General features: G+C 39.0%; 1 long non-coding RNA gene across 1 annotated transcript in view; it reads right to left on the bottom strand.

Annotated features, from left to right (window-relative positions):
• Positions 1 to 481: 481 nt before the first annotated feature.
• Positions 482 to 12,238, bottom strand: part of LOC141371526 (uncharacterized) — a 129,345-nt gene continuing 117,588 nt past the window's right edge. The window contains exon 6 of the long non-coding RNA XR_012376541.1: positions 482 to 548. This is a non-coding gene — a long non-coding RNA (uncharacterized lncRNA). The remainder of the gene's footprint in view (positions 549 to 12,238) is intronic.

Genomic DNA, 12,238 nt, shown 5'->3' with positions numbered 1-12,238 from the left:
GAAGTCTGGTCAATGCCTTCAGGTCCCACATCAGGCAACTCCTTGCCTGCAGTTGTGTCCTATGGTACCACTGTGAGGTATAAGTCAGAGTAATCTGTGTTTTCAAGGCCCTCTTTTCATCCATCCATCACTGTGCATTCTCCTGATCTCTTGATCCATGTCTTCACTGGGAGGTCTGCCCCTGTGGAAGAGTATTGAAGCTTCTCAGTTCTGGGAGTTCATTCAGCTTCTCTAGAAAAGAAATGATGGTACTAGTGGGAGGTATAATTAGGAATCTGTAGAAGTGTCTGGGCTGTCTGTGGTGGTTCCTATAATTTTCCATTCTGAAGTATGTAAATGTTTTAGAGACTCACATTGAGATTTGCTACTTTCTGCTGTGATGACCTTAAAAACTGAAGAACTGGTAATTGATGTTGGAAATTCCCAAGAACGTATGAATGTCTCCATTATTTTGAAAATTAAGTTACCTTGGAAAGAAACACTTTGCCATTTGGTGGGATTCTTGAGTTGTCAGTAGTCTCCTCTGGAATTCAGTTGTTTCATCTTCACTGAAAAGATTTAAAAGATTAAAAGATTGTTCCTTGACTTGCTAAAACCCACATTGTGGATCTTCTCTGACTGCCCCATCTCAGTTTTACTCCTAAAAAATTATCAGTAATTTTCTTACTAATAGAAAAAGAATAAGTCTAGTCATACAGACTGGTGTGCTACCCTCACTTTTCCATTTACTACCTGACTGACTGTAGGAAAGCCTTCAATGTCAAGGGTTCAGTTTCAACATCTGCAAAGTGATGCCTTCCTCACAGGATTGGTGAGCATTAAATGCCATATAACATAGAAAAGAGTCTAGTACAGGGGCTGCCGTACCCTTTATATACATACGTATACAGCTTAACAATTAATATAATGTCTTGGGGGCTAGTCTTATTGTTCCAGATAGCTGGAAAAGTTCATGGAGAACAAGCCATGTCTTTTTCTTTTTTTCAAGTTTTTATTTAAATTCTAGTTAGTTAACATATATGGTAAAATTGGTTTCAGGTGTAGAATTTAGTGATTCATCACTTACATACAACACCAAGCGCTCATCATAAGTGCCCTCCTCAATGCCCATCGCTCATTTAAGCCCATGCCCCCACCCACTTCCCTCCATTGACCCTCAGTGTGTTCTCTATGGTTTGCTTTCCTTATGGTTTGCTTCCCTTTCTCTCTCTTTTTTTTCTCTTCCCCTATGTTCATCTGCTTTGTTTCTTAAATTCCACATATGAATGAAATCATATGGCATTTGTCTTTCTCTGACTGACTTATTTCACTTAGCATAATACACTCTAGCTCCATCCACATCACTGCAAATGGCAAGATTTCATTCTTTTTTGATGGCTGAGTAATATTCCATTGTGTATATACCACATCTTCTTCATCCATTCATCAGTTGATGGGCATCTGGGCTCTTTCCAGCTTGGCTATTGTTGATAATGCTGCTATAAACATCAGGGTACACGTGCCCCTTCGAATCAGTATTTTTGTATCCTTTGGGTAAATACCTAGTAATGTAATTGCTGGGTCACAGGGTAGTTCTATTTTTAACTTTTTGAGAAACAACCAGTTTGCATTCCCACCAACAGTGTAAGAGGATTCCCCTTCTCTGCATCCTTGCCAACATCTGTTGTTAATTTTAGCCATTCTGACGGGTATGAGGTGATATCTCACTGTGGCTTTGTATTTGTAATTTGTATTTCCCTGATGATGAGTGATGAGCATCTTTCATGTGTCTGTTAGCCATGTGGATGTCTTCTTTGTAAAAATGTCTGTTCATGTCTTCTGCTCATTTCTTAACTGGATTATTTCTTAACTGGATTATTTATTTGGGTGTTGAGTTTGAAAAGTTCTTTATAGATTTGGGGTAATAATCCTTTATTGGATAGGTCATTTGTAAATATCTTCTCCCATTCCATAGGTTGTCTTTTAGTTTTGTTGATTGTTTCCTTCTCTGGGCAGAAGCTTTTTATCTTGATAAAGTCCTAATAGTTCATTTTTGCTTTTGTTTCCCTTACCTCCAGAGATGTGTCTAGTAAGAAGTTGCTATGACATAGATTAAGGGAACAGAATAGAAAACCCAGAAATGGACACACAACTATACGGTCAACTAATCTTTGACAAAGCAGGAAAGAATATCCAATGCAAAAAAGACAGTCTCTTCAACAAATGGTGTTGGGAAAACTCGACAACAACATGCAAAAGAATGAAACTGGACTGCTTTCTTACACCAAAAATAAATTAAAATGGATGAAAGACCTAAATATGAGACAGGAAACAATCAAAATCCTAGAGGAAAATACAGGGAACAAGCCATGTCTTAAAACTTTTTTAGAATCTCATGGGACACCTAGGGTACTGCTGGATATAATACAGGTACCAATAAACTACCAGTAATTGCCAAATCTGAACAAAAGACAGCATAACAACTCAGTCTTCCCTAATCACTCACATATGCCATGTTCTTTCTTCTACATCCCTTCCATGGACTCTGAGAAGCTACTCAAAAAAGTTATAATGACATTTATATGGGAAGTTATTATAAGAAAAACTTTGAAAGGGGAATTCAGAGAGCAGTGTTCAACTGGCCAGGCTACCACTGTCAGCTCTTGGAGGAAAAATCAAAAGAAATCAGGTGTTTAAACATCTCCAAGACCTGGAAAAGGGTGGTAGAAGGGCAGCCCCAGATGAGTCTTGAGTATCACTTACATGTGCCCAGTTAACCTCGGCCCTCATACAGGAGGCTTCTGGGAGCACAAAATGAGGCTCTTCCCTCAGTAACCTCTTTTGTTCTTATCCCCAATTACTCTAGTGAAATATGGCAATATTAATCACATTCTGAAAGATAGTATTGGTAGCACTATGTTTAAAGAAATGAATCTGAAGCACACTGATGTTGCTTTCCTTCTTTCAAGGTCACTGGAAAGTTGAGACTAGAACCCCAGTGGTTTCAGCTTTCTTAGCCAAATATATCTTCATCAGTTTAGGTAAAAGTTATTACTTTGGATAATACTAGTACTAGAAAATCGTAATATTTAAAAATATCCTTAAAGATTTGAATAGATAGATGATAGATAGATAGGTAGATATGATTCGGAAGGAATCAATTATGTTCCCATGGTAAATATAATAATCAGATAGATAACAGGAGAATAATAGCTACTCTAAATCATGTAGTATCTGTATTATTAGTGTTTAATATTCTAATTCCAATGAGTTGGTTCATAGCAAATATACTTCACTAATTTAGTTTCTGCATATTTGTTTCCAAAAAAGGTTTTAAAAATTTATCAAGTAAATTACAAAACTCTTTTTCATATTAAAACACAAAAAGTGATGTCATGAGCACTAGGTGTTATTATATGCAACTGATGAATCACTAAATTCTACCTCTGAAACTAATAATACACCATATGTTAATTAAATTGAATTTAAATTAAAACAAAAAAAGTTTAAAGTTTGTTAGCTGCTTTTCAGAAAGTTTTCATTTTGTTTCAGAATCAATCCAATATACAGCCCACCACCCAGAGCAAACTTATGAATACAACAAATTTCATTTCATATATGGGTGACTGTAATGTGATATACATTTATTTTTAAGATTTTATTTATTTATTTGAGACAGACAGCACAAGCCATGAGAAGGATCAGAGGGAGCAGAAGAATCAGGCTCAGGAGCCGGATACGGGGCTGGATTCCAGGACCCTGGGATCATGACCTGAGCCGATGGCAGACGCTTAACCGACTGAGCCACCCAGGCGTGATATATTTAAGATCAATTTTCAGCCATACGTTTTGCTTCTTTAAATAGAAAAAAGTCATAAAGTATCTGACTCATAAATCAAGTATACATGATAATTTCCCTTGGTTTGTCATGATCCTTTCTCCCTCCAGGGGCCTAACACAAATGTGAGCAGATACAGCTCCCTCTGCGGGTTTAAAAGGGAGCTTTGAGGATTGAAGTGAAGAAAGCAAGTCTGGAATTTTGCCTCACACTTTGTAAAAGTTGTAAAAGTGTAACTTTAAACTCGTCTCTCCTCTGCAGCTCAGTGACTACCACCTGCCCACACCACCACCACATCTTTTAAGGGCCTCAAGTTCATGTATGTACATAATCACCAAGCCTCTTAGCTTAGTACATTGTTGAAATGGGTGTAGAGCACAACTGACTGCGGCCAAAAGAAGCTAATGAACTTCTCTGGACCACTTTGAACAAAGCTGCAAGGAGCTGGAGGGAAGGAAGCCAAGTGCAGACTGAGTTACTTGATCCCCAAACCTTCCTCAAACCCTTCAAAATCCACTGTTCTAAACTGAGGACAGTGCTAATGTCTGTATATAACCATTTGCTCTCTGATTCAGGGGAACATCAAGAAACACTTTCCGTTAGCAGATGCTTCGCTGTTAGAAATTCATTGCAAAGACAGCGAAAACCCTGAAAAAAAAAAAAAACACTCAGGAAAACTACCAGCTTCTAAGAAGACATGTGAAGCCAAAGGAAACTCTCCATTTGTCTGGAAAAATTCCAAACACTAAGAGACATTCATTTTAATGAGGTGTTAAGAGGGATAGAGGTCTGTGCATTGCCAAAACTTGCCCTTCTCCCATGTCTCCCCCTTCTTCCGGAGCTTGTGCTGCTGGATGAAACAGCTTTTTTTTTTTTTCTTTTAGGACAGTTGTTCTTCGTCTTGCTTTGGTCAAAACAACAAAAATGAAAAGAAATATATACGCCCTCAGGGGGAAAATGTGCATCTCACAAAACTATAACTTGGTTAAAAAAAAACCTCAAGCTTCTGCTCTGTACTCCTTTTGCATAAAATTTACTTTCACTTTCTCCTTTTATGCCTCAAAATTTAAATTTTGACTACCCTTTCCCCAATGCCTATGTGAAAATCAGACTATTAAGATCCCAGTGGAACTGAATTATATATTGTTTATCATTAATTGGCTTGAATTTTACCCATATCATTCTCACTCCTGGTATTTTTAACTCACTCAACAATATATGTTAAGCACTTAGGATGTATAAGGCACTATGAAGGAGTCAGAGGAGTGCCTGCACTTAGAGGAAGGCCAATCCTGCAGACCACCATCGAGCTAAATTCAAGAACACAAAGGGTACACTTATGTGGGACTCCAGTGCGAGGATAGAACTCTTCCTGCCTCTGTCACGTTGCCTCTGCACCCCTCCTCTGTTCAATCCCCACAGCACCTCCATTGCTTTGTACCTTGGACCAACTGGACTAATCTAATTGTGTGTTTTATCCCTGTTCATACCAATTACCACAAAAGACCCAGGACACCGAGGTCATTCTTCATTCCCTGAAGGTGAATCCTCATCTGGTTCCATAGGCTGCCTTTTCTGACCCATCTCCCACCTTCTATTTCCTGAAACCTTTTTGTTCACTATGCCCCTGAAATTCTAGGTCAATCACAAACCCTCTCCCTTAAGTTCAGCATCTTCTCTGAAAGTTCTCATTATATTCTTAATTGGTCGGAAGTTGGTTCTCCCTAAGGACACTGATTTCCTCCCAGCCCTCTCCAACAGTGGCTATCTGCTACTCCCCGGGTGCTGTGGAGTCTGCAGCTAGAGTGTGAGCCCCTCTTATTCCTCATGATCACTTCCAGAATATTCTCCCTCCTACCCTGGATGGCAGACTCCTCCAACACTGGACTCCCAGGACTGAGTGATCTCATCAGCACTTCCCTTCCCTGTTGCAGTCACTTTCCACACCTGCAGGAGTCTACCTCTCTCTCTCTTTCTAGAAGAGGTTACCTTTTGGCTACTGTCATTCTTTCCCACTACTTTCCTATCATAACTTAAAACCCACCCTAGTCATCCTTCCAGTAGCCTGGACTCTCAATTCCTTGAATCTCTCTCCTCCAAAGGTCTTCCCTTTAAACCCACCTTTGCCACTTATTCCATAGTCATCCCTTAGTGTTACCTTAATTTCAATAATCCCCACACACCAATAACTACCTCTTAACCTTTAGCCCACACTCTACTAACTCAAATCTAATGTCATGGACTGAATGTTCATGGCCTCCCTCCAAAAAAAGTCATAATTTGAAGTCCTAACCTAACCCCTAAAGTGATGGTATTTGGAGGTGGTGTCTTTGGGAGGTCAATGGGTTAGATGAGGTCATGAGGGTGGGGCTCCATAATGGGATTAGTGTTACAAAAAGAGGAAGAAAGAGGAGAAGCAAGATAGCAGAGGAGTTCGAGACCTAAATTTTGTCTGGTCCCAGGAATTCAGCTAGATAGGTATCAAACCATTCTGAATACCTACGAACTCAACAGGAGATCGAAGAAAAGAATAGCAGCAACTCCCTGAACAGAAAAACGACCACTTTCTGGAAGCAGGGACCCAACAAGCGGCAGATCCGGGGAGACAACCCTTCCTCCCCCGGGAGAAGTGGCACGGGAGCCCACCGCAGGAATCTGCTGGGTTTGGAGACTCCAAATAGGGTCATGTGCCAGAGACAGAAACGCTCGGTCACAGACGGGGTGAGCATGGAGTGTGGCCAGAGACCAGGGAGACAGGAGTGATTGACTGCTTTTCTCTGGGGGCTCACTGAGGAGTGGGAGCCCGAGTTCTCGGCTCCTCCAGGGCAGAGATTGGGAGGCCGCCATTTTCACTCTCGTCCTCCAAAGCCTTACGGAAAGCTTGCAGGGAACAAAAGCTACGGAGAGCAAACCTGAGCAGATTACTTAGCCCGGTTCCTGGCAAGGGCGGTGCAATTCCGACTCAGGCAAAGACATTTGAGAACCACTGCAACAGGCCTCTCCCCCAGAAGATCAGCAAGAACAGCCAGCCAAGACCAAGTTTACCGATCAATAAGAATGGCAGAATTCCAGCACTAGGGGAATACAGCACATAGAATTCATGGCTTTTTTCCCCCTGATTCTTTAGTCTTTCAAAGTTAATTTTTTTAATTTTCTTTTTTTTCTATTTTTTTTATTTTTCTTTTTCCCCCTTTTCAACCAACATCTTATCAATCCCTTTATTAAAAATATTTTTTACTTTTCATTTTTATAGTCATATTCTATCCCTTCATAGTAGTTAATGTTATTTTTGGTATATATATATATAAGTTGTTCTCTTTAAAATTTTGGGATACAGTTTCTTCTAACAGACCAATTATACCCTAAATCTCTAGTGTATGGCTTTGTTCTAGTTTCCTGCCTAATCACATTCTCTCCCTTTTTTTTAATTTCTCTTCTTTCTTTTTTCAAACAACTTCTAATCTTACCAATTCCTTTTATAAAATCTTTTATAATTTTCATCTTTACAGTCACATTCCATCCCTCCATCGTATTTACCCTTATTTTTGTACATATATAAGTTTTGCTTTCTCTAAAATTTTGGGAGACAATTTCTTCTAACAGACCAAAATATTCCCAAAATCTAGTGTGTGGCACTGATCTATTCACCAGCCTGATCATATTTGATCATATTCTTTTTTTTTTCGTTTTTCCTTTTTTCCCTTTTTTTTCCCCCGGTTTCAGGTCTCTTCTGATTTGTTTAGTGTATATTTTTCTGGGGTCGTTGTTACCCTGTTAGCATTTTGTTCTCTCATTTATCTATTCTCCTCTGGACAAAATGACAAGATGGAAAAAAACACCTCAAAGAAAAGAACAAGAGGCAGTACCAACTGCCAGGGACCTAATCAATACAGACATTAGTAAGATGTCAGAACTAGAGTTCAGAATGACAATTATAAAGATAGTACCTGGGCTTGAAAAAAGCATAGAAGATACTAGAGAAACGCTTTCTGGAGAAATAAAAGAACTAAAATCTAACCAGGTCCAAATAAAAAAGGCTATTAATGAGGTGCAATCAAAAATGGAGGCTCTAACTGCTAGGATAAATGAGGCAGAAGAGAGAATTAGTGATACAGAAGACCAAACGATGGAAAATGAAGAAGCTGAGAAAAAGAGAGATAAACAACTACTGGATCACAAGGACAGAATTTGAGAGATAAGTGATACCATAAGACGAAACAACATTAGAATAATTGGGATCCCAGAAGAAGAAGAAAGAGAGAGGGGAGCAGAAGGTATATTGGAGCAAATTATAGCAGAGAAATTCCCTAATTTGGGGAAGGAAACAGGCAACAAAATCCAGGAGGAACACAGAACCCCCCTCAAAATCAATAAAAATAGGTCAACACCCCCAACATCTAATAGTAAAACTTAAGAGGCTCAGAGACAAAGAGAAAATCCTGAAAGAAACTCGGGACAAGAGGTCTGTAAGCTACAATGGTAGAAACATTAGATTGGCACCAGACCCATCCACAGAGACCTGGCAGGCCAGAAAGGACTGGCCTGATATCTTCAGAGCACTAAACAAGAAAAATATGCAGCCAAGAATACTATATCCAGCTAGGCTGTCATTGAAAATAGAAGGAGAGATAAAAAGTTTCCAGGACAAACAGAAACTAAAGGAATTTGCAAACATGAAACCAGCCCTCCAAGAAATATTGAAAGGGGTCCTCTAAGCAAAGAGAGAGCCTAAAAGTAACATAGAACAGAAAGGAACAGAGACAATATACAGTAATATTCACCTTACAGGCAATACAATGGCACTAAATTCATATCTTTCAATAGTTACCCTGAATGTAAATGGGCTAAATGCCCCAATCAAAAGACACAGGCTATCAGATTGGATAAAAAAAACAAGACCCATCGATATGCTGTCTGCAAGAGACTCATTTTAGACCCAAAGACACCCCCAGATTGAAAGTGAGGGGGTAGAAAACCATTTACCATGCTAATGGACACCAAAAGAAAGCGGGGGTGGCAATCCTTATATCAGACAAATTAGATTTTAAACCAAAGACTATAGTAAGAGATGAGGAACGACACTATATCATATTTAAAGGGTCTATCCAACAAGATCTAACAATTGTAAATATCTATGCCCCTAACATGGGAGCAGCCAATTATATAAGCCAATTAATAACAAAATCAAAGAAACACATCGACAACAATACAATAATAGTAAGGGACTTTAACACCTCCCTCACTGAAATGGACAGATCATGTAAGCAAAAGATCAACAAGGAAATAAAGACTTTAAATGACACACTGGACCAAATGAACTTCAAAGACATATTCAGAACATTCTATCCCAAAGCCACAGAATACACATTCTTCTCTACTGCCCATGGAATATTCTCCAGAAGAGATCACATCCTAGGTCACAAATCAGGTCTCAACCGGTACCAAAAGATTGGGATCATTCCCTGCATATTTTCAGACCACAATGCTTTGAAACTAGAACTCAATCACAAGAGGAAAGTTGGAAAGAACTCTAATACATGGAGGCTGAAGAGCATCCTACTAAAGAATGAGTGGGTCAACCAGGAAATTAAAGAAGAATTAAAGAAATTCATGGAAAGCAATGAAAATGAAAACACAACTGTTCAAAATCTTTGGGATACAGCAAAGGCGGTCCAGAGGAAAGTATATAGCAATAGAAGCCTTTCTCAAGAAACAAGAAAGGTCTCAAATACACAACCTAACCCTACACCTAGAGGAGCTGAAGAAAGAACAGCAAATAAAGCCTAAACCCAGCAGAAGAGAAATAATAAAGATCAGAACAGAAATGAAACAGAAACCAAAAGAACAGTAGAACAGATAAAAGAAACTAAGAGCTGGTTCTTTGAAAGAATAAATAAGATCGATAAACCCCTGGTCAGACTTACCAAAAAGAAAAGAGATAGGACCCAAATCAACAAAATCATGAATGAAAGAGGAGAGATCACAACCAACACCAAAGAAATACAAACAATTATAAGAACATATTATGAGCAACTATATGCCAGCATATTAGATAATCTGGAAGAAATGGATGCACTCCTAGAAATGTATAAACTACCAAAACTAAACCAGGAAGAAATAGAAAACCTGAACAGACCTACAATCACTAAGGAAATTGAAGCAGTCATCAAAAATATCCCAACAAACAAGAGCCAAGGGCCAGAAGGCTTCCCAGGGGAATTCTACCAAACATTTAAAGAAGAATTAATACCTATTCTTCTGAAATTGTTCCAAAAAATAGAAATGGAAGGAAAACTTCCAAACTCATTTTATGAGGCCACCATTACCTTGATCCCAAAATCAGACAAAGACCCCATCAAAAAGGAGAATTACAGACCAATATCCCTGATGAACATGGATGCAAAAATTCTCACCAAATAACTAGCCAATAGGATCCAACAGTACATTAAAAGGATTATTCACCCCGACCAAGTGGGATTTGTTCCTGGGCTGCAAGGTTGGTTCAACATCCACAAATCAATCAATGTGATACAATACATTAACAAAAGAAAGAACAAGAACCATATGACCCTCTCAATAGATGAGGAAAAAGCATATGACAAAGTACAGCAACCTTTCTTGATTAAAACTCTTCAGAGTATAGGGACAGAGGGTACATACCTCAATATCATAAAAGCCATCTAGGAAAAACCCACAGCGAGTATCATTCTCAAAAACTGAAAGCTTCCCCCCTAAGGTCAGGAACACGGCAGGGATGTCCATTATCACGACTGCTATTCAACATAGTACTACAAGTCCTAGCCACAGCAATCAGACAACAAAAAGAAATAAAAGAGATCCAAATTGCCAAAGAAGGAGTCCAACTCTCACTCTTTGCAGATGATATGATACTGTATGTGGAAAATCCAAAAGACTCCACCCCAAAACTGCTAGAATTCATACAGGAATTCAGTAAAGTGGCAGGATATAAAATCCATGCACAGAAATCAGTGGCATTTCTATACACCAACAAGACAGAAGAGAGAGAAATCAAGGAGTTGATCCCATTTACAACTGCACCCAAAACCATAAGATACCTAGGAATAAATCTAACCAAAGAGGCAAAGAATCTGTACTCAGAAAAATATAAAATACTCATGAAAGAAATTGAGGAAGTCACAAAGAAATGGAAAAACGTCCCATGCTCATGGATTGGAAGAACAAATATTGTGAAGATGTCAATGCTACCTAGAGCAATCTACACATTTAATGCAATCCCTATCAAAATACCATCCACTTTTTTCAAAGAAATGGAACAAATAATCCTAAAATTTGTATGGAACCAGAAAAGACCCCGAATAACCAGAGAAATGTTGAAAAAGAAAAGCAAAGCTGGTGGCATCACAATTCCAGACTCCAATCTGTATTACAAAGCTGTCATCATCAAGACAGTATGGTACTGGCACAAAAACAGACACATAGATCAATGGAACAGAATAGAGAGCCCAGAAACAGACACTCAACTCTATGGTCAACTCATCTTCGACAAAGCAGGAAAGAATGTCCAATGGAAAAAAGGCAGTCTTCTTCAACAAATGGTGTAGGGAAAATTGGACAGCCACATGCAGAAGAATGAAATTGGACCATTTTCTTACACCACACACAAAAATAGACTCAAATGGTTGAAAGACCTAAATGTGAGAGAGGAGTCCATCAAAATCCTGGAGGGGAACACAGGCAGCAACCTCTTTGACCTCAGCCACAGCAACTTCTTCCTAGAAACATCACCAAAGGCAAGGGAAGCAAGGGCAAAAATGAACTATTGGGACCTCATCAAGATAAAAAGCTCTTGCACAGCAAAGGAAACAGTAAACAAAACCAAAAGACAACCAACAGAATGGGAGAAGATATTTACAAATGACATATCAGATAAAGGGCTAGTATCCAAAATCTATAAAGAGCTTATCAAACTCAACACCCAAAGAACAAATGATCTAATCAAGAAATGGGCAGAAGACATGAACAGACATTTTTCCAAAGAAGACATCTAAATGGCCAAAAGATACATGAAAAAGTGCTCAACATCACTCAGCATCAGGGAAATCCAAATCAAAACCTCAATGAAATACCACCTCACACCAGTCAGAATGGTTAAAATTAACAAGTCAGGAAATGACAGATGTTGGCGAGGATGTGGAGAAAAGGGGAACCCTCTTACACTGTTGGTGGGAATGCAAGCTGGTGCAGCCACTCTGGAAAACAATATGGAGGTTCCTCAAAAAGTTGAAAACAGAGCTACCCTATGACCCAGCAATTGCACCACTAGGTATCTACCGCAAAGATACAAATGTAGTGATCCAAAGGGGTATGTGCCACCCCAATGTTTATAGCAGGAACATCCAAAATAGCCAAACTATGGAAAGAGCCAATATGTCCATCAAC

Source organism: Callorhinus ursinus, unplaced genomic scaffold (assembly GCF_003265705.2).
Source record: "Callorhinus ursinus isolate GAN/ISIS: 27379988/994484 unplaced genomic scaffold, GSC_fseal_2.0 scaffold3, whole genome shotgun sequence".
Classification (NCBI taxonomy): Eukaryota; Metazoa; Chordata; class Mammalia; order Carnivora; family Otariidae; genus Callorhinus; species Callorhinus ursinus.
The sequence above is the reverse complement of the archived record's forward strand: the minus strand, read 5'-3'. Positions and strand labels throughout refer to the sequence as shown.